General features: G+C 37.4%; 1 protein-coding gene and 1 pseudogene across 9 annotated transcripts in view; one reads left to right on the top strand and one right to left on the bottom strand.

Moving 5' to 3' along the window:
- LOC126188976 (glucose transporter type 1) overlaps positions 1–24,257 on the bottom strand; it is a 1,320,264-nt gene that overhangs the window by 159,585 nt on the left and 1,136,422 nt on the right. The gene's annotated exons all lie outside the window — the stretch shown is intronic.
- LOC126189869 (5S ribosomal RNA) lies at positions 8,171–8,288 on the top strand (annotated as a pseudogene).

Genomic DNA, 24,257 nt, shown 5'->3' with positions numbered 1-24,257 from the left:
AACTTTATTTCATTCACCACAAATTTGTACAAATGAAATTGAATGTGTCTTTTGGAATCAATACAACCAACCAGAAAACACCAAAGTCTTCAATGCCTGTATTTTTGGCAAACTCATTTGTTTCTGACTGAATCACAAGTCCATTTAAAGGTATGTTAGATGCCCACACATGATTGAAGCATTCTAACAGTAACATCTCAATGTCTTCATACTTAGTACTATGAAGTCATTGAAATTTGTCTGTGGAACCTGATCCAGCATCATTAATGATTTTTTCTCATGTCTTATTTATCAGAGATAAAGCTGATTTGTGAATTCCAAACTGCTCTGCAATTGCTGCTATCTTTGTACCAAAGCCCACTTCATCTGCATCTTAAACTTTACCAGTACAATTAGAGTTGTCTGTTTCCTCTCTGCCATACTTTGCATGCAGCCATTTGTAGGATTGTATTCAGTATTCTAACTCAATTTGGCTATGACTAAAGGAACACCTGGGATCAAATACATTTCTAAATGTTAATGCACACATTATTGAAGTTTTAAATGTACCATACATCTAATTATTGGGCTGATAATCGCAGCTGCCAACCAACAATTTGTTAGAAACAAGTCAATAACATGTAGTCAGCTTTTTAGTTACATTTCTTGCATTCATTTTGGAAAAAAAATTTGCAACTTAAAAGCATCAGAAATTTATGTTACAATGTAATTTAATCACGCTATGCACAGAAAAAGAGTTTGTAATTGACCTTAACCAAAAGTCATGTTAACCAATAAAACTTCCTATAAAAACTAACGTATTTTTTTCGTTTTAACCACAAGTTTGTCTTAAGCGAGTTCACACTAATGAGGTTATACTGCATTAAGACCCAAGAAATATATAAAAGAGCTTCCCAGTTCCATTCTAAAGCGAATTTTCTTAGTTGCATGTTTAAATGTTGTTGTAATGTCTCTGATTGTGTAGTGGTACTAGTACACAAACACAGCACAGCATACTCATACATGAACCAGTATATAATTTCTCAGTTCAGTGGCTCTTTATGTACTAAAATTTGTTCATAACTGTTCATGAACATTTCAGATAGCATACAACTAAAAGGTGAACCCACAGTTGGGCCATCAGACTAATAGAGTACTTGTTTGGAAGTATCAGTGGCATTCAAATGAAAACTGAACAAACCCACAATATACATTCCACACGGCAGGTTGTCCCACTGTTGTTACATTTCAATACTTTCACTGTTGTAGTACAGTAACAGCAGAGTGCCATATAACAGGTACACACAGTTGTTATGTTATGACCCTGGTTGTTGGCAAACTGGTCTAGTGTGCTCATTCAGGTGCTGATACGGAGGCATGCAAAGAACAGCAGATACATCATTCCTTTTTCTGTTGGGTGAGGGAGCTAGAATGTGCAAAATTCTCCTTCACATGTCTGCTGTGTATGGCGAAAACTGCATGAACTTGAATTGTGTCCATAAGTGGCAGAGGAGATTCCAGGAAGAACACACATCATTGTGAGACAATCTGTACCCACAACAGGCCCATCGGGCCATTATCCCTGACATGATGGAGTGGATAGATGGCCTTCTCCTGGAAGACCAATGCATCACGGGAATGAAATTTGTGTTCAGGTTGGCGTTAGTCATGGCTCCATGCAAGTCGTCATCCAAGATCACTTGCATTACCATAAAGTTCGCATGGTGTCATATCACTTGAGGGACTAAATGTGGACACAACTGGGTAAAGTCTGAACCATCTACTGTGCCACATGGGATAAAATGTGGTGCCAACATTTCAAGCCTGTAGGCAAATGGCAAATCCAACAGTGGAAACATCCCAAATCTCCCCTGCCGAAGAAGTCCAAGGTCCGGTAAGATCACGATGACCATCTCCTTCAACTGTAGGGGCACTCTGCTCATCAAGTTCCTCGAGCATGGAGCCACAATCAATGCACAGTGCTATGAAGGCACTGTGTGCACATAAAAACAAAACGCCCAGGAATGCTCTCTAAGGGAATCATCCTGTTGCTCGATACCGGCCACCCCCACACTATCAATTGGACAAGGGCTACACCTCAGCTCTTTAGTTGGGTAACACTGCACTATCCTCTGTACAGCCCGGATCTGTCACTGGGGGATTTTCACATCTTTGGCAGTCTGGAAAAAGACGTGTGGGTGTTAGTTTCAGTCAGACAAGGAAGTGCAGTTGTGGATCCATCAGCAACTGACTGCATTCTATGAAACAGGAACTGATCATTTTATCTTCCAGTGGGATAAATGTCTTAAAGCATGTGGTGATTACTTTTGAATCTAACAATTCCATGGCGCCATTGTGGCAGGTGTTCAGTTTTCATTTGACTGCCCCTCATAGTTCTGTTTTACACTTATTTCAGTAGCATCGATTATGTCATATTCTGCAGTATTTACTTTGGATTTGTGCAAAAGTTCTGTTAATATATTCATATATTCATCAGTGTGAACATTTGTAAATAACCTAGCAACATCAAACAATACTAGTTTAGAACCAGTGGAATTTGCATACCTTTAATTTTATCAACAACAACCACAGAAACTTTTATATTAAATTTAGGTTCAATTTTTTTATTTTTGATGCAGTCTACCTCTTCTGCTAGTAGGTAACAAGGATCAGAAAGGATGACACTACTGGGTGTACGGGAATGCCACTTTTATATTATAATTTTGCAGAAAGTTTGGAAGTGTTTTTCTTTTTTAATATTTTTGCCACAATCTGCCAAGCACTGATGTAAAATTCAGTTACTATTATAAAGTGTGCTAACAAAAGTACAATTAACCATTGTCTTAACAGAAGCTAAAAGCCACACAACATATTTGGTTCAATAGGGAATGTTTACACCACAACGTTACTCCGCAATACGTCAGCGTTTAATCAAAGTGAAATACTCCAGTGTCAATGAAGGCTAACAAGACTGGAGAGACAACGTAGATAAGAGAAGAAAAGCAAAACTGGTACAGAATCAGTGATAATGTAAGTTCACATTTAAAGCTATGCTTATTATGACTGTCACATATACATGTGAGTTTTGATCACAATGTGCACGATGATGCAAATGCAACTATCCAAAAAATGTACCTGGAAAAAAAACTTTTGCAGTTAACAAAAGATAAATTGTTTACAAAACTTGTACACGATCAACAGTTTGCTGATCTAATCACAAACAAGTCAAATATATGAATTATTATGGATGGGCTAAAAGTGATAAGTAAAGGTGTTATACATGCTCCACCTTGCACAATCTCCAAAAAACAGCTAGATGTGCTAAAAGTAGATCTTAAGTATGCATTAGATGACGAAGTTTCTACAAAAAGGTCTGACTGCTGCTTTCAATGTATAAATAAAACCAACATAATATGTTAGTTAATATGAGTCCTATGGTTTCTAGATTATATGGCTTATCTAAATTACATAAAGATGATGTTCCAGTAGCACAGTAGTGTCATCTTTTTCTGCCTCTTGTTACCTACTAGTGAAAGCTAGATTATATCACTGAAAATAAAATTGAAAAAAATCTATGGCTCTTCTCATCACTAGCTTATTTACAAATGCTCCTATTGATGAATGTATAAACATATTAACAGATTTTTTGTACAAATCCAAAATAAAGAACTGCATGACATACCTGATGATACTAAATGTGTGTAAAACAGAATTACTCCCAGTTTCAAAACAATTAGTAGTCAGTCTGATGAACTAGCTAGAGGTTTTCCCCCCCAAGTCCTACGCTACCCGAAATTTTCATGGACAATCATAAACACATTTTCTTACCGAATGAGCCACTGAATTTCAAAATTTTGTATTGGTTCAGATATGTGGTTAATGTGCCACATTCTACACTGTACCACTAAACAGCAAATACTTTTGGATCACAGCAGACAACTCATCAAAAAGTAGAAGCACTGAATCATCAATGCTAAAGGGATTACTCTGAAAGCTAGCAAGTTTCCTTTCTTTTTTTAGTGCGTGCTGACAACTCAAGGTTTCTGCTTTTCAGTGAGTGGTTTAAAACATCCGAAAGCATTTACATTCTACCATAACTTTCCTATAACACAGGTACCACCACACAATTAGATACATTACTACAATATTTAAACAAGTAAAATTTAAAAATTCAGTTTACAATGGAGCTGGGAGGCTATTCTATAAATCTCATGGATCTTAATGTAGATATTAGCATAAGAAGGCACTCACTTAGCATTTACAGAAAAGAAACCCCAACTGCAAATATGGTAATCCCTGCAAGCACCCAGCATCCACACAATTACAAACATGAAGCTTCTCAAACCTCACAAATACTGCTTCCTGCAATTGCTATAGCTCTGCCCTGATTGATAATTTACTACAAAAAAAGATGAATAAAATTACACCACTTCTGTACAATGGTCAACAGCAGTCAGTACAATAGTTACAAAGTGTGGTGCAAGATCCCATGTATTGCCAACGTGTTGGACAGCCTTGCTAAAAAGTTAAGGTCTCACAACTACAGGTCTGCATTTTATAATACGAATGGCATATATCAAACTTTTTATTCAACAGTACAGACAAATCGCAATCCTTCACGTCGAGTGGTGTGCATAAAATCACATACAAGCAATGTGAAGAAGTGTATATTGGTCAGTCAGGCGGAGCTGTGCTAGTAGGTTATGTGGACATGAGAGAAGCTGGAGATTAAGGAAGAAAGATTGAACTTTTGCTGATCATATTTTAACAGAAAACTATTCTTAAATGCTGCTAAGAAAAGCAGAACAATGACCCTATGCAAAATCAACACAATACATGACACAGAATGCCAGGTTAGTATTAAATGATCAAACTCTGTTTCCTTCTCGCCATTTGTTGAATTAAGTTTTTGTTATTTATAACAGATGCAAACCATAAATTCATCTTATTCATCATCAGTTACTAAATGTATTTCCACATGAAAAGTTTGTTTCCTACACTTTTCAGTAGTTAATGTAACTATTTCCATGTGACAAAAGAAAATGTAATGATTTCCTGTGTAAACACAGAGACATTTTTGTGTCTTATGTACAAATAGTATCTGCATAAGTCACACATCATGTTTATTTCTGTCTGTGACATTCAGTTGTCACATGAAAATGGCTCATGAGGCCAAAAGCCAGTTCATGTCCAAATAAATATATCCTTGCAGAACATTAGAAAGTTTTTTTCGTTTTTAGTATTATCATCACTTTCTGCCAAGCACTGATGAAAAATTCAATTAATGTTGAATGATTGAAGTTAGTCCACTATTATTGAACTCAGGATAATCCCCACAACATACATACATTTTCTCATACATTATCTGTCTCAAAATGGAGAAAGATACAAAGGTAACAATTTTTGTTTACAGGGGATTAATTTTTTCAACATTTATTGAATTCTGCATAAACTTCATTTTATAAACTTAGAAGAGGCAACCATAATGTGTATATAGAATAGAATATTTTAATTAAATGTCTGCTTTAACCAAAGTTCAGACAGGATCATCCATAAAATACAAACTTTCAGTGGAAAACGGATTTAAACTGAGCCAAGTCAAGCATGCCTTGAAAGAAATTGTATTGATGATGAAAGACAATTTAGTACAAATGATTGGTTACATTTGATCTACACAAAACACTTGTCACACCAATGCTTAACACAAATCTAGTTTATCACAGCAAGGAACTTTGGAATATATGTTTGGAACACAAAGAAAGCTTTCATGACTATGCAGTTGGAAATACTGCATCAATTACATTCCACAACATATCTCAAACTGCACAAAAATTTTGCTCTGGAGTATCAACAGTACAAATAAATCTCATTGGGGAAAAACAATTTTTAGTAGGAATGTATTGGTCACCAAGCTCAAGCACTGTAAGCTTTTTCCTGGATGTTTATGTACTAGAATATAAACTTATGAAGAAACACAGTTTTACAATACCAGCAGGTGACATATACAGATATGCTGAAAGACAGTGGTTTCGAAAGAAGTTTCTATGATGTTACAAGCACATACAATTTTCAGTTTACTGTAAAAAATACAACAAGAAATACAGAAATGTCAAGCACTTTGATAGACCATGTTCTAAGAACTGCTGCTAAATCCAAAGAAAGGGATGATGTTTATAGAGGATAGTGTTGAAAAAAGCTTGGGATACTTTTGTTACATATTAAGAGACCACATAAATGTAGCTTGTCCCAGAGTATGCAGAACTATTTGTGGTAAATCAAACAAGAAATGGTTCACCATGGTAATTAAAAAGCAAGAAAAGAACTGATTGTTCTTTCTAGGCCATTGAAGATGCTTACAAGTGCATGAAGAAAGTAGAAATTATTTTATCCATTTTGGATAGAGAACACCACTGCTATTTTCATAAATTACAGTGTAGGAAATACTGGAACACATCATAAGTGGGTGGTTGCAGTATTTATATAGTGTAATTTAAGAAAATGTACACTATGATGGTAAGAGAAGCAAAGGCTAGCCATGAAAAACTGGAAAAACAAACTTCACCTGACACTTCTAAAACAGTCTGGATCTGTATAATTGAGAACAGAAAAGAGTCATGCGTCTTAAAATACATAATACTGACGAGAGGGGGGAAAGGGGGGGGGGTGAAAGAAGTGACAGATCCGCAAGTGTTTAATAATTTCAATCAGTGCTATGTAGCTATAGTGGAGAAACATTTAAAACAAAACTTAGTTGTACCAAAAAGCATGGAAAGACCCAAATGGGCAGCTTAGAATTTATACCTACTCCTTAAAGATGAGCTGTAAGTTTCAAAAATAATTGCAGCACTGAAAAACACAGGGTTTGGACAGCATATCAGCAAAATGGTGAAACACTGTACTAGAAGTCTTGCAAGCCTCTGGCACCCTTGATAAACTTAGTAATGAAGAAAGGAGTATTTCCAAAATAAGCTGAAAGTATCAAGGTATTGTTAGTATTTAAAAGAGAGAATAATGCAGATCCAGGAAAATACAGACCCATAACCATCACAACTCTTCTGTTTAAAATAGCAGAAGCTGTGATTAAAGATAGAATGATAAAGTTCATACAGAAACAAAAATACCTTAAAGCACAACATAGTTCAGAATGGGAGATTCACAGACAGCAGTGACAAAATTTGTAACAAAAATAATAGAGAATTTGGATGATCAGGGGAACGTATCTGATGTATGCTTAGACCTTTCCAAAGCTTTTTATAGTGACAAAATGTCAGTCACCATTTTCTACTATGCACACTCAGCTATCTTGAAAATGATGACTTTTTTCACATCGAGAAGAGAAAATAGAAAACTGAATTTATTTATTTTATTTCCAAGTGTCGAGTTTATCAAGCTCATAATATGAGCTTTGTTTTTCCATGTCTGAAATTAGACTATGTTCTTATCTCTCAATAAAACCGAACTGTGGATATTAAGAGAAGCAGGAAAGTAGACAATGAGAAGAAAAAAGTAAATTGACAAAAATAAGGTGTATGCAGAAAAGCCATGTACAGTCAAAATAGCTGCTGTTTGTCAAAGAGACATTAAATGAAGACAGGTAATTTTGTAAAGCTAGCTTTGTACTACCCTGTTTGAAGAATGATGAATGCACAAGGCTTCCTCTTTTTTTTATGTAATAGTCCAGTTCTTCTGTAAAGGGTCTGGTGTCCTCACTACAGCTCATCCCACCTATGCACCACAGCCTCTACACAAATCTACTATCACTGGGGAATAAATCACTTGATAAGTCTTCTGTCTCATGTAATCATGAAAATTTAGGAGGGAATAGTAACAATATGAAAAGAATAGACTGCTAATCACGACAAAGCAGTGCAATAAACATCTTTGACACACCAAATTAAATCATAAACCTACAAACGGATTGTTTAATTATTTTTGAAATTATTTCATATTTATTAAGGCCAATTTTATATTGTTATCCCTCTTCTCTTGTATAATGTGCAATGTGTGTGTCATTTGGTATCAGATACAGACACTAAATTTATACCTACATCTACATCTACCTACACACTCCGCAAGCCATCATACCACATGCATGGCAGAGGGTACCCTGTACCACAACTATTCATTTCCTGTCCTATTCCACTCACAGATAAATAGAATGAAGGAAAAATGACTGTCTATATGCTTATATGGCAACGGCCTTGCCGCAGTGGATACAACGGTTCCCATCAGATCACCGAAGTTAAGCGCTGTCGGGCGTGGCCGGCACTTAGATGGGTGACCATCCGCGTCGCCATGTGCTGTTGCCGTTTTTCGGGGTGCACTCAGCCTCGTGATGCCAATTGAGGAGCTACTCGACCGAATAGTAGCGGCTCCGGTCACAGAAAACCATCATAATGACCGGGAGAGCGGTGTGCTGACCACACGCCCCTCCTATCCGCATCCTCAGCCAAGGATGGCACGGCGGTCAGATGGTCCCGATGGGCCACTTGTGGCCTGAAGACGGAGTGCATTATATATTATATATGCTTATGTATGAGCTGTGATTTCTCGTAGGCCTATCTTATCTTTATGGTCCCTAAACGAAATTTATATTGGCGACAATAGGACTGTTCTGCAGTCAGCTTCATATGCAGGTTCTCTAAAGTTTCTTAGTGGTGTTCTTTGAAATGAACCACCTCTTCTCTCCAGGGACTCCCACTTGAGCTACCAAACCAAATAACTAAATCCGCAACACTTGCACGCTGTTCAAATCTACCAGTAACAAACCTAGCAGTTCACCTCTGAATTGTTTCAGCGTCTTCTTTCAATCTGATCTGGTGTGGATCCCAAATACTTGAACAGTACTCAAGAATAGATTGCACTAGCATCCGATACATGGTCTCCTTTACAGACAAAGCACACTTTCCTAAAAGTCTCTGAATAAACTGAAGTTTACCATTTGCTTTCCCTACCACAATCCTCACAGGCTTGTCCCATTTCACATCGCTTCGCAACATTATGGCCAAATATTTAAATGAAAAGAAAATTTCTACAGATCGGAGCGTGGAATGTCAGATCCCTTAATCAGGCAGGTAGGTTAGAAAATTTAAAATGGGAAATGGATAGGTTAAAGTTATATATAGTGGGAATTAGTGAAATTTGGTGGCAGGATGAACAAGACTTCTGGTCTGCTGAATACAGGGTTCTAAATACAAAATCAAATAGGGGTAATGCAGGAGTAGGTTTAATAATGAATAAAAATGTAGGAATGCGGGTAAGCTACAACAAACAGCATGATGATGATGCTGTGCCATACTCTGTGACAGAGCATAGGGGAACGATGTGGGAGACCCACACTGCCGTACTAGGCATGGTCCTAGTGGAGGTGGTTTTTCATTGCCTTCCTCCGACCGTAATGGGGATGAATGATGATGATGAAGACGACACAACAACACCCAGTCATCTCGAGGCAGGAAAAATTCCTGATCTACCGGGAATCGAACCCAGGACCCCATACTCAGGAAGCGAGAACGCTACCGCGAGACCACGAGCATACAAACAGCATAGTGAATGCATTATTGTGGGCAAGATAGATATGAAGCCCATGCCTACCACAGTAGTACAAGTTTATATGCCAACTATGTCTGCAGATCATGAAGAGATTGATGAAATGTATGATGAGATAAAAGAAATGATTCAGACAGTGAAGGGAGACGAAAATTTAATAGTCATGGGCGACTGAAATTCGATAGTAGGAAAAGGAAGAGGAGGAAACATAATAGGTGAATATGGAATGGGGTTAAGGAATGAAAGAGGAAGCCACCTGGTAGAATTTTGCACACATCATAACTTAATCATAGCTAACACTTGGTTCAAGAATCATAAAAGAAGTTGCATACATGGAAGAAGCCTCGAGATACTAAAAGCTGTCAGATAGATTATATAACGGTAAGACAGAGATTTAGGAACCAGGTTTTAAATTGTAACACATTTCCAGGGGCAGATGTGGATTCTGACCACAATCTACTGGTTATGAACTGTAGATTAAAACTGAAGAAACTGCAAAAAGGTGGGAATTTGAGGAGATGGGAACTGGATAAATTTAAAGAACCAGAGGCTGTACAGAGTTTCAGGGAGAACATAGGGAACAATTGGCAAGAATGAGGGAAAGAAATACAGTAGAAGAAGAATGGGTTGCTTTAAGAGATGAAATAGTGAAAGCAGCAGAAGATCAAGTAGGTAAAAAGACGAGGGCTAATAGAAATCCTTGGGTAACAGAAGAAATATTGAATTTAATTGATGAAAGGAGAAAATACAAAAATGCAGTAAATGAAGCAGGCAAAAAGGAACACAAACTTCTCAAAAATGAGATCAACAGGAAGTGCAAAATGGCTAAGCAGGGATGGCTAGAGGACAAATGTAAGGATGTAGAAGCATGTATCACTAGGAGTAAGACAGATACTGCCTTCAGGAAAATTAATGAGACCTTTGGAGAAAAAAGAACCACTTGCATGAATATCAAGAGCTCAGATGGAAACCGAGTTCTAAGCAAAGAAGGGAAAGCAGAAGAGGAGGTAGAAGAAGATGAAATGGGAAATATGATACTGTGTGAAGAGTTTGACAGAGCACTGAAAGACCTGAGTCGAAACACGGCCCCAGGAGTAGACAACATTCCATTAGAACTACTGATAGCCTTGGGAGATCTAGCCCTGACAAAACCCTACCACCTGGTGAGCAAGATGTATGAGACAGGCAACATACCCTCAGACTTCAAGAAGAATATCATAATTCCAATCTCAAAGAAAGCAGGTGGTGACAGATGTAAAAATTACTGAACTATCAGTTTAATAAGCCACAGCTGCAAAATACTAACACGAATTCTTTACAGATGAATGGAAAAACTGGTAGAAGACAACCTCAGGGAAGATCAGTTTGGATTCTGTCAAAATTTTGGAACATATGAGGCAATACTGACCCCTAAGACTTATATTAGAAGATAGATTAAGGAAGGCAAATCTACACTTCTAGCATTTGTAGACTTAGAGAAAGCTTTTGACAATGTTGATTGGAATACTTTCTTTCAAATTCTGAACGTGGCAGGGGTAAAATACAGGGAGCGAAAGGTTATTTACAATTTGTACAGAAACCAGGTGGCTGTTATAAGAGTCGAAGGGCATGTAAGGGAACCAGTGGTTGGGAAGGAAGTGAGACGGTTTTAGCCTATCCCCGATGTTATTCAATCTGTATATTGAGCAAGCAGTAAAGGAAATAAAAGAAAAATTCGGAGTAGGAATTAAAATCCATGGAGAAGAACTAAAAACTTTAAGGTTCGCTGATGACATTGTAATTCTGTCAGAGACAGCAAAGGACCTGGAAGAGCAGCTGAATGGAATGGACAGTGTCTTGAAAGGAGGATATAAGATTAACATCAACAAAAGCGAAACGAGGATAAAGGAATGTAGTCAAATTAAATCAGGTGATACTGTGGGAATTAGATTAGGAAACGAGATGCTTAAAGTAGTAAATGAGTTTTGCTATCTGGAGAACAAAATAACTGATGATGGCCGAAGTAGAGAAGATATAAGTTGTAGTCTGGCAATGGCAAGAAAAGCGTTTCTGAAGAAGAGAAATTTGTTGACATCGAGTATTGATTTAAGTGTCAGGAAGTTGTTTCTGAAAGTATTTGTATGGAGTGTAGCCATGTATGGAAGTGAAACGTGGACAATAAATAGTTTGGACAAGAAGAGAATAGAAGCTTCCGAAATGTGGTGCTGCAGAAGAATGCTGATGATTAGATGGGTAGATCACATAACTAATGAGGAGGTATTGAATAGAAATGTGGAGACGAGAAATTTGGGGCACAACTTGACTAGAGAAAGGATTTGTTGGTAGGACATATTCTGAGGCATCAAAGGATCACCAATTTAGTATTGGAGGGCAGCGTGGAGGGTAAAAATCATAGAGGGAAACCAAGAGATGAACACGCTAAACAGATTCAGAAGGATGTAGGTTGTAGTAGGTACTGGGAGATGACTAAGCTTACAAGGGATAGAGCAGCATGGAGAGCTGCATCAAACCAGTCTCTGGACTGAAGACCACAACAACAACAACAACAACATCATTTAAATGATGTGACAGTGTCTAGCAGGACACTACTAATCTGTATCTGAACATTACATGGTTCTCCCCTCATGCCAACTAGAAATTGTGTCTAGGTCATCTTGTATCAACGTTCAGTCACTTATGTTCGATACACCCACCTGTGAATCACAGCAGCATCAGCTAACAACCACATATTGATGCCCACCCTGTCTGCAAGATCATTGATGTAAATTAACAACGGTCCTATCGCACCTTCCGGGGCACTCCTGATGTCACCCCATCAAGGACAACATACTGGGTTCTATTACTTAAGAGGTCTTCGAGCCAGCCACATATCTAGGAGACTATTCTGTGTGCATGTACCTCCATTAACAGTCTGCAGTTGGGTACCATGTCAAATGCTTTTCAGAAATCTAAGAAATATGGAATCATCCTGTTACATTTCATCCATGGTTCACAGTATATCAGTGCAAACAGAGCAAACTGGGTTTTGAATGAGCAAGGATTTCTAAAATTGTGCTGATTTGTGGACATGAGCTTGTCAGTCACTAGAAAATTTATTATACCGTATTTACTCGAATCTAAGCCACACTTTTTTTTTCGGTTTTTGTAATCCAAAAAACCGCCTATGGCTTAGAATCGAGTGCAAAGCAAGCGGAAGTTCAGAAAAATGTTGGTAGGTGCCGCCACAACTAACTTCTGCCGTCGAATATATGTAGCGCTACACAGGCATGCCTTGTAGGCACAAAGATAAATACGGGTGCCAAAACCTCTGCGTCAGTAAATAAATTAAAAAAAAAAAAAAGAAGGTGAAAGACGAGCTTTTTTTCTCCGCCCCGAGTTTCGACCACTGCATTTTCATACATTATCCAATGAAGCAAATACAAATTCCGTATTGTTCATCTTTGATTGTAGCACAATTTAAATGTACTACTAAAATCCGACTGGCAAGACTGTTTGGGATGTTTGTCAATATGGCCAACTCTACGTTCTGAATTTTTTCCTACCTGTGAGAATAGATGGTTGCTAATAGGAACCTGATGAAATGTGAATCACATGCAGTATTCTCTTCACCATAAGAATAATACGAATATAAACATTTTGCCATGTATTCTTTCGTGTTTGCTGCTATCTCATTTAAATCCTGTCTGCCTAATAAACTACGAAACTTGAGTGAGACAATAGCAAACGCGGAAGAATATACGTATCGTGTCATGTTTATATTCGTATTATTCTTATGCCTAATAGTGATACAGTCAGAAATGAAGCACGGCAACTGACTAGATTTTTAAATCTAAGATGACCCTAATTTCTGTGCAGAATTTGATGTACTAAAGAAGCGGGCGCAAAGATTTTCAAACGGAGAAAAATTTTCGCCTAACTCTCGTTCAGAACATGTTGTATCATGCGCAGTCTATTATTTGGTTCTTGTTGATCATTATCAAAGAAAGCAGCAGTGTAAGTAACAACAAATAGCAGTCTCTTGCCATTGTTTCGCTAATGAGACGATTTCTCTCTCTTTTTTTTTAATTGTAAGCAGCGGTAGCGTGCACAAAAGCAAGCCATGCCGCGAGCGGCGAGAGGCCGTAAACACGCACTATCAGAATGCGACAAACAATGCATGACACTGTACAGTAATGCATTTTCAGCTTAGAGTGACTGACGTAAACACCGATAACAAAGAAAACGGCACTTATCAGATCAAAGCAAAATAAGCAATCGATTCAAACCAGATGAAGCACGTGAAAAAGGAAGGGTACCCGTATAAATATGGACGGAGAGCCTGACGCATAGCGATGACTACCTGGTAAAGCTTAACTGCTAAGCTTACGACTCGAACCAAACTACTGTAGCTGTATCGTCATTCATTCGACCTAAATTGTGTCTCATATTACAATGGACCAACTTTGTTTCGATTTGGAGGTGCGGCCTAAAACTTTTCTCTCCCCTTGAATTTCGAGTCTCAAATTTCAGGTGCGACTTAGATTTGGGAATTTTTTTTTTTTCCTTTATTTTGAGTCTCATTTTTCAGGTGCGGCTTAGACTCGAGTGCGGCTTAAATTCGAGTAAATACGGTAGTCAAACTCTGAATATGCTCTAGACTTCTGCAGCAAACCGATGTTAAGGATATTTGTTTGTCCATTCTCTTACCCTTCTTACATACTGTAGTTGCCTGCGCCTTTTTTAAGACGCTTGGCACTTTGTGCTGGTCAAGAGAGTCACGATAAATGCAAACTAAGTAAGGGACCAAAGACATAGAGAACTCTGTAAAACCAAATTGAGATTATATCTGGACATGGTGATTTAATTCCTTATGTTTCAGTTGTTTCCCCTACACCAGAGATGTTTATTACTATGTCATCCATACAGAACTCTGTGCAATGCTCCAACAATGGTACATTTATACAATTCTCCTGCTTGAACAATTTCTTAAATGTGGTATTTAAAGCTTCAGCCTTCCTTTTGCTACCTTCTACTGCCAAACCAACTGGTCAACAAGTGACTGAATGGAAGCCTTGGAACACTCGGCGATTTTAGATAGGGCCAGAATTTTTTTTTCCCTTCGCCAGATCTTTAGCCAAGATATGTCATTGGTAGTTGTTGTAGGCTTTGTGCATAGATCGTTTCACAGTTGCATGAATCTCTACTAATCTTTGCCTGTCATCATTTGTGCATCCTTTTTTTTGAACCAAGAGTTATTAAAACATGGTAGGTCTTTTCTGTTCTCTCTTCACTTACTAGGCATGTACTTGTCCAGAGCACAATTTACAATCTGTTTGAATTTTGCCTGTAATTCCTCTATGTTCATCATGTTGAAACTAAATGATTGCAGTTCATTGTCTACTTGAGATGCTAATAACTGCTTATCTGCTCTTTCTAGCAGAAACACTCTCCTAGCCGTCTTGACTGATTCAATAACTTTCCTAACCATGGTCACTATGATATCACAATCACAAATCCCCATCTCTATACTGACATCATTGGTGAGATCCAGCTTGTTTGTATCTACAAGGTCCAAGATACTTCCAATGTGTGTTGCCTGCCGAATTGCTGATCAGGACAGTTTTTGGAAAACTGTGTTCAAAAGTACTTCACAAGACTGACTGTCTGTACCCCCTGCAATGAATCCATTCATGAACCAGTCTCTACACGGTATGTTGAAGTCACTATCAACTAGTGTTGCATAATCTGGGTATGTATGTACAACTGACCATAGATATTCTTTTAATGACTCTGGAACTGTTACAGCAAAGTCGGTTGGTCTGTAAAAAATTAAACAATTACCTTGGTTTCACCTAAACCTATTATGCGCAACCAGATAACTTCACTATCACACTTAATTTCAACCTTAGTAGAGCTTTAAACATGTTTAATAATAATACTAATAATAGCAACAGCAACAACAACAACAACAACAAAAATTCCTGGACGAAACAATGCATAAAATAAGGGAGAGGCAACAACTCACCTATAGCAGACCAATCTGTGGAGCATGGAAGTATATAACATGAAACATTATTCACACTATCTTTCAAGCTCTTGCTCTTTATCGAGCAGAAGCACACATTCACACGTGTAGTTTTACTAGATAAAAAGCAAGAGCTTGAAATCTAGACTGAAACCGTTTTCCTGTTACATGTTTTCATATTCCACCTATTACTTCATTATAGCTGAGTGGTTGCCTTTCCCCTTTCTCTTATTTGAACACATTTTCTCAGAAGTCATAAAGAGTTACTCATAGTATTACAGCTTTAATCCCAATTCAGCTGTATGAAGGTAGGTAGATTATAAAAAATGACAAGGGACCAGCTCTAGAAAGATACGCTCCAAGAATTTAGAAGTAAAGCCTAACTTTGTTCTATTTCATCCTGTCTAGATTAAACACATCATTAGTATAAACTTTAACAAGAGCAAGATTGAATTCCACATTAAAACCTCTTACATTTTATAGAATAAGTGAGATATATAATGTAGACAGTTCAAACTAAACATTTTTATGTCAGAATAATTATGTATTTCCATTTGTATAGAGAAGGAAAGAGATTTATGAGAAGGAAAGTTGCTGCTCACCATATAGCGGAGATGCTGAGTCGCTATACGACGAGTAGCAATTTTCCTTCTCATAATATTGTTACATTCCATCCTGGATTTTCTATTATTTGAAGAAAGATTTATGTTAATATAATGAACTTTGACAAGTATTTTGATAGAAGTGAGACAGATGACTTTATTTTGTGACTGAATTCTGTAAAGCTTTCATAATCTTTTTCTTCAGACAATTAGGAGCCAATGCAGGTCCACTATCAGAAAGTAACTTAGCTTTCAATAGGAATCTCTGAGAAAACTGCATGAAATCTGTTCTACTCTTAGTTTTTTCCTGAACTTTTACAGATCATCACTTCTTTTCCTCTCTGAATGTGTAAATGAGTAGTACTATTGATGTTTAACTTTTCTGTATGAGTCCCCAAGTCAGTGTGAAACCTTCTGAACAGATAATGTGTGTTTCTACACTATTTGGTTATAAATAAATTTTCCTATCCTGTCCCCATGCAGCTTATAACTACACCACTACCTAGAAAACTGTATGTCATCAACAACAAACAATGGCAAATCTGGGGTGGACTAATGACAATATTATGAAAAGGATTGTCGCTACTCACCATACAGTGGAGATGCTGAGTTGCAGACACACACAACAAAAAGACTGTCAAACAATGCTTTCTGTCAGACAGGCCTTCATCAGAATTAGACAGCCCCCCCTCCCATCTCCCCCTCCCTCCCCCCTCTCTCACTCTCACTGTCACCTGTTTGGCCAAAAGCTTTGATTGACAGTCTTTTTGTTGTGCCTATCTGTGACTTCGTATCTCCATTATATGGTATATTGTCAACAGATAGAAAAATGTGTTATGATATGAAGCTTACAACTGATATTACTGGTATGTACTATGTCTGATTAGCACACAAACAGTCTGCCTTGTGAATGTATTTTCACACCAACAGTCTTAGTTCACATGTAAACAAAGTGTTAGAACATTGATCTGTAGCAATTTATGTGGAAGATGTTAACACTGGTAACATTTCATGTAATTTACATGATTTCATAATGTACAGAGCTTTCCACTCATCTGATGTTACAGTACTTCTATAGTGAAAAGGCCTATTTTTGATGATGAACCATATACATGTTGGAGCATTTTAAGATGATGTATTATTTTCACCATTTTTGTAATGCACTAATTCTACAAGACATGTTTCTGCAGTGCTCTACGTAGACTCTGAGCTTCCTTTTTGTATTCTTTTAGCTTTTGCAGTACCACTTGGAAGTGACCCAAAGGCTGAAATGTGACCCAAAGCCTGAAAATACATTTGAGAAAAAAATGATTTGTACAGTCAATGGCAAATCTGATGGCCTTTAAAAATATACTGCAGTTGTTCAAGCAATGAAAAATCCAGGATGGAATGTAAGAATATTGATGATGTTCAAATGATAGAATTTCACTGTTAATTTGATTGATCTTTCTGGTTAACTGATAAAATTAACAAACTAAACTCAACCCTTCTGATCTCATTTTAGCTGTTTTATGCTTTAGCTCTGAAATGGCCGTAATACTGCTAAAAAGTGACTACGCAAAACTGACAAATGACACCTTCTCTCCGGACAAACTTTCTAAAAGATTAAAAATTTATGCCACTGAAGCACTGGAACTGATCACCTTATGACGTCTCACAATCCATCTTCTCAGGAGCAGGTTAGTTTCACTGCTTGAGAAAGTGATTCTGTTTGGTTAGGATATTTCTTTTATTTTCTCTTTTCAGGTATTAGTAACTTGGTTTGAATTGAAAGCTGAGACATCAGCTAAGGCATGTGGAGAGCTTCATGTAATTATGAAGCTCAGTATGATAGCTTGAACTTTCACTCTGGGAACAAACACATTTGTATTTTCCATTAACAGCAAATTACAATGGGAAGAGTGTAATTGTAACTACCAGACTAGATGTGATCTGAGTTGGGTATATCACTAGACAACACTCAAAGTGACAGGCATGGATCTAAAGGGTGAAGGTGGTTGCTGAATAGATGAGGGCGGGAGGGAGGGGACCGTGAACCCCTCCCATTTCTATTTTTACATATATCACTTTCCAAGTTTCTTAGGTAATTTTTGGAAAATAAAGTAGCATAAGAAAGTACAAAAATGCCAAGGAATTCTAAGAAATTTCCATTGGTGTTTAACATGGGATACTTTCCAGATGATTGCTCTACAGCTTGCCCACAAGGGTGGGCTTGCTAGTTGAGAACCTGCATAGAGCTTTCAAACAAGGGAAACACACACTTTCACATGTTGATCATAATGAACCCAAGTGCTAAGTGTAATACTAATAATGTAAACTATGACAAAACTTTGTGCTAATAATTAATGTAGCTAAACTATCATCATCATCATCATCATCATCATCATTAATTATTATACTGAAATACTTTATATACTTAATAGTTATCAGTATTAAATAATAGCCAACTGTGATACATTAAAAATGGGAGTGACAACAAATTATATTTGGTTGGGAGGGGAGGATGATCCATGTCTCTCATTGTTCTCAAAAGTAAGGCACCAATTAAATTTTGCAATAGAGAAATGCCATAATTACTACAGTAAAAATCTTTGAAATTTCAACAAAGAAGCTTCTGAATAATCAGTAATGGATAGTTGACTATTATGACACGAAAAATAAATGTGGTGGAAGTCCCACAAAGTCTGAATAGACTTAATCCAAAAGTGGGGCTAAGATGAAAACAGTCGGAGCAGAGAACTCTCTAGACAGTGAAAACTGTTGAAGAATTGCCTTACAGGAAGAAGTACAAAATATCTGTTAGAATCACACATTAAAAGTCATGCCAGGAAGTGTATTTCATGGGAATAAATTATAATAAGAAAGTAAAATTCATGAACGGATGCAGTTTTCATGATTAAAAAGATAAAAATCCACCGACTGGAAGCAGGAAATTCATTTGCCATTTATTTACCAAAATGAACTGTTTACTAAAGTTACAGTGCCCAGTTGTGATATGTAAACACAACAGTCCTCCTAAGTGGCAGTTTTACTCATTTCACTACAATACCCAAGGGGGCTGGACAAGGATATGCCGTTTCAGTCACTGTTACTTATTCAGAAGATGCGATTTGGAAATTTTAAAACTTATTTCAATACATTGAATACAGTGATAGAAACTCACAAAAGCACTGGATTCTTATTTGTACATATACAAACTCACACTAAAAGCAGAACTAAAAGTGACAAAAAAAAAAAAAAAAAAAAAAAAATGTAAACAGCATGATTTAAAATATCAAGCATTTAACTGTAAGGTCCTTCATAAAAATAAATACTTAGAGCCATACAGTAATTAAAGTGATTCATTTAAAATAATCTGTAGCTAATTTAAATTAACAACCTGTCAAACTTCATGAATGCATTACTGAGCAACTAAATTAGGAATACTCCTCTATTAGTATAAGGCACTCCTTTACATGCAGTGTTAGCAGTAACTTATCATAACATTAAATTCGCAAGATATCAGAATTATTGGGAAGCTAACCTAATTTTACCATCACTGTCAGGTAATGGAAGTCATGGACATTGGTCTGTGCAGTCTTAAAGGATTAACTGCACACCAGCACAGTGCCACAAAATGGCATCAAGAAGGCACTGACTCACAAGCCAATGGAAAAAGAGGGCAGCGACACACCTCCAGGAGAAGTTCAGCACCTCCTGACTTAACCAGCTGCCCATTGTTGGTTTGTCCCAGTTCAGTAACAGACTTCGAGAGCATCAGTACTGAGTAATAGGAAGATGATACTTAGCCTGTGTTCTGCGAGTAATAACTGTGTGTAAAGCTAGTGCATCTAGGAAACATGTGAAGCAGAAGTGAAGTTAGGTTTCTTTTCTTCTTAGAAATATAGTCGTCTGTTAATTAGGAAGTTTAGTGTACAAATCATTTTGGATTCCTGCCACCGGCCATCGCAACTTCCCCCAATCCTTCTTTGTGTCTGTGCTGACCACAACATGATCAAACCAGAATGCACGATTTAACTGCATTCTGTTACCTTTGGGGTTCCATTGTATATGTGAACTACTCTTCAAACTGCAAATAACTTTAATAAGAGTTTGATAAAAATATTGGGGGGGGGGGGGGGGGGGGTGCATAAGTTTGTAGCATTTTTGCATAAGTTTAATAAACAACAGATACACATAATAGAGACATTAGTACTGAATAATATGTTCTCCTACACTATTCACAACGTGTGCCATCGCTGGGGCAACTTTTTGATTCCACAACTGTAGAAATAATGTGATTTTGAGGGGAAGAACATCTCGAGCAGTGTTCAGAGTGCATTTTTCAATCAGAAAGGAATGTTCTTGAAGGTTGTTCAATAGTGAGCAGGAAAGGTGAAAATATGAGGGTGCGAGATCAGGTGAATAAGGTGGGTGTGGAATGGCTTCTCAATCCAGCTCCTGTGCAGTGTTTTTTTGTCAGTCCAGCAGAATGTGTGTGGGCTTTATAGTGGAGTAGCATCTCTCCACACAGTCTTCCTGGTCATTGTTCTTGGATTGCACCTGAAAAATGTCTCAGTTATTGACAATAAATTTCAGCAGTGATGGTTGCACCTCAGGGAAGCAATTCTTAGTACACCACACGGCCACTGTTCCACTACACACATAACATTATCTTTGTTGATGCATACAGGTCTTTGTATGCGGAGTTGCTGGTTTGTTAGGGCTCAGCAATTACTTTCTTTTCTTCATCAGCGTGTATACGTGGACAAGGAAAAAAAATTCCCGGGTCTTTCCTGGTTAAAAATACACTTTCTCCCGGGTGAAAATACACTTTTTTCCGTGTTAAGTGACAGTATACTCTTCCTCCGCACTGTAAAACTCATCAATTCTTTGCATGTTTATGTTTTTATATACTGATGTTTTGAAAGACCTTTGATGTGCAGCAATTTGTATGCTGCATATTTCCGTGCTGTGAAGGTATAAATTTGAATTCCACAAAACATCGCATGTCACTTTCCGAAGCATTGAAATTGAGATTGCGAGGCATTATAAGACAGAAGACAGTCATAGCTCATCGTCACGTGATCTCACCAGCTGATGACAGCACGGACACGTGATGTAGTAAGCCAATAGCAAGATCACTCTTAAGTAGCACGAACACACAAATAAGAAAAGTTAATGGTTTAAATTAATATACATAGCATTCACGTATAATATTGGTCTCTAAAATTAATAAGCTGGAAGAGAAGCTAAGCTTCCACATATAATGTTGATCTTTTTTGCACATGTTACACTTTAAGATACATCACATAAGTGTGCCTGTAAAATTTTTAATAACGACATAAATGTTCGATCTTCTGGGCTCGAAATTCTTCTAAATGGTCGTCCTCAAAGAGCTGATTTTTAAATGAGAGTCAAACATTTTGTGATTTAAGTAATTCATCATACATTCTCCCACATAGTCCATCTTGCGTAAAAGGAAATTTGGTTTGAATTTAACGCTTTTCAAACCACCATTCGCAATATTTTCCTGCGACTGTTAGAAATATGTTCGTTTCAGCAGTTGGAAGAGAGCGCCAGATAATAGACGTCACCGCACTTACACAGCTATGACGACGCAGGAAGCCCATATGTTCGTACGGGTAAAACATTGAAAGATCTTACATTATGTCATAAAAGAAACAAGACATCAGAGGATACTTCAAGAGCATCGGAATTTCGTGAACCATGCTAAAATGCATAATTCGGATTAAAATGCAAATTCATATGTCCAGATTTGTATGTAAGTTTTCTTGGAATACCAGTACTGTATTATCTCATGTTTGGTTCATTATTATGGCATAATGCCGTATGTGCACTTGAAATGCAGCGAACAGTTGAAACCAGCCAATAGTGTGAAATTAAACACTTCATTTCAAATGAAACAGAAAAGATTAATGAAAGCCAAATCTCTTTAGCAAACCAACAAAAATAACTTCATTGTTCTGCAAGGTGATTAATGCTCGACTGCCAGGAAGGTGGCAATAAAATCTAAAACATATTTTGGCCTTCTGTAATTATGCGAACGTATTTTAATTCATTTGATAACTCCAGGCCGCAAAAATCCATTTGTTGTCATTTAACGTGAGAGCAATAAACTAAGAGGAAACAACATCACTGAATGTAAACACAGGTCACGTGGAGACGATCCATCTCCCTACCACAACTCAGATTGTTCTGGGCATCAGTGCCAGATTTACTATATTTCTGAACTGGGCCAATATTAAGTAGTGGTGCCCATCCATACTTCTGTAACCAGAAGCGAAAGAAGGTACTACTCATACACGACTCAACTGCGCCTGCCCGCCACTGCTCAAACAAATCTAATTTAAACAGTTGTCATCGGAAGGAGGCAATTTGTTGTTAGGAAACATTGTATAGTCTTCCTAAAGCCTTTGACACACTTTGCTGTTGGCAGACACTTATATGAGCGCTTTGTTTTTTGTTCTATATGGCACATTTCCTTTGCAACTTAAGTTTTATTTTCGTTTTGTTTTCTCTCGTTCATGTTTTGTTGCTGCAGTATTATTCTGCAATATGGGGATACAGTAATATACTTTGTTAGAGTATTGGTTCTTACCAGTCAAAATCACAAAAATTTAGCTGAAAACTAAAACAATGAAAAATTTCCGGAATTCTAAAATATTCCCAGGTTTTTCCCGGTTTTCTCCCGGATGAAAAAATTCCCGGGTTTTTCCCGGATCTCCCGGTTGTCCCAGGTCGTATACACCCTGTTTATGTTAGCATGAGGACACCATTTTCATTTTCATCACCAATATCAATACAGGATAGGAATGATCAGTGACATTTGTGAGCAAACAGATGACGAGCCAAGCAGAGATGCACATATGGCCACCTGCTGATTTTTGTGATCTTGGCTTAGAGAATGAGATACCCATGCACCTGATTTTGAAACCTCCCCATAATCATCAAAATGTCAGTTCTTGAGTACACTGATGTGGATAATTGTGGATTAACACCTGAACATGTTCCTAAATGTGGAAGACACTAATGTCAAAATGATTCTGTTTTAAACAAGAATATCACTTTCTTGCCATGCTTTGTCCATTGGCATTATCCCCATACAGGGCACAAATGTTTCTGGCTGCCTCCACTGCTGTCACCCTTCTATTGAACTCAACAGAAGTCTATGTCAGAAATGTTCAGATTATTTTTCCACATGGTACTCCATTTTCTAGCAGCCACGGTTCCACTCACTATCTCCAAATGACAAAATGAAAATATGTAAACTAAAGTAGTCTAGTGAACTACAAATAAAAATGACAATTAATAAATAAACCCACAGCAACATGTGAAACGAAAATGCTACAAATTTGTGCATCAACCTAATAAGGTAGCAAGATTAATTACTCAAACCATCTTCTGCATGGCTCATTAGGTAATCAGGCCTGTTCACATTGACTACTGGCAGATCCTTGCAATCCTGTGCATCGACTGCACTCTGTTTCCAAGAAAGATACAACTGACTGATTCCATGGTGTGCACTAACATAACTGTTCAGGTGACCACACTCTAAGCTTTGAGTATCCAGTGGCAGTGTTCCTGAACTTAACTAATTGCTATCCCTTATTAAATGTGTTACTGTAGGTACTTGACTGGTGTGGTGACTTTAGTATCCATTTGTGATGATGGTTTTGGGTGGTATGTTGCACACAACTCCTTATTCAGCATCAGACTACAAAAACATATGCTAAACTGAAACCTGGATAACCATCATTACAATCTGAGCTACCAACAACGATTCATCAACCAGAGTTGTGCATGACCACAGTATCTTTGTCAAACACAAGTGTTTTTAATACTTCAGATGAAGTCTGCCCTGAAAACTCCAAAGCTGCCACAGAGCTAGAGGTGAAATCACATGCCTGGGCTCCAATATTGTGCAGCAATCTAATGTACTTAGGTCTAAAAGTCTTATTAATAAGAGAGGCAAATTCCAGATATGAGTCTGATAGTTTGTACTTCAAATTAATTATTTCCATTTTGATTACTTATGCAATTTAGATGAAGGCATACCAAACCTGAGCAGAATTGCCATTCAGATCATCATATGGGGCCTAGAGACTTAACATCCAAGAGAC

This window comes from Schistocerca cancellata, chromosome 5 (genome assembly GCF_023864275.1).
Source record: "Schistocerca cancellata isolate TAMUIC-IGC-003103 chromosome 5, iqSchCanc2.1, whole genome shotgun sequence".
NCBI lineage: Eukaryota > Metazoa > Arthropoda > Insecta > Orthoptera > Acrididae > Schistocerca > Schistocerca cancellata.
This window is presented reverse-complemented; position numbering and strand designations above follow the sequence as displayed.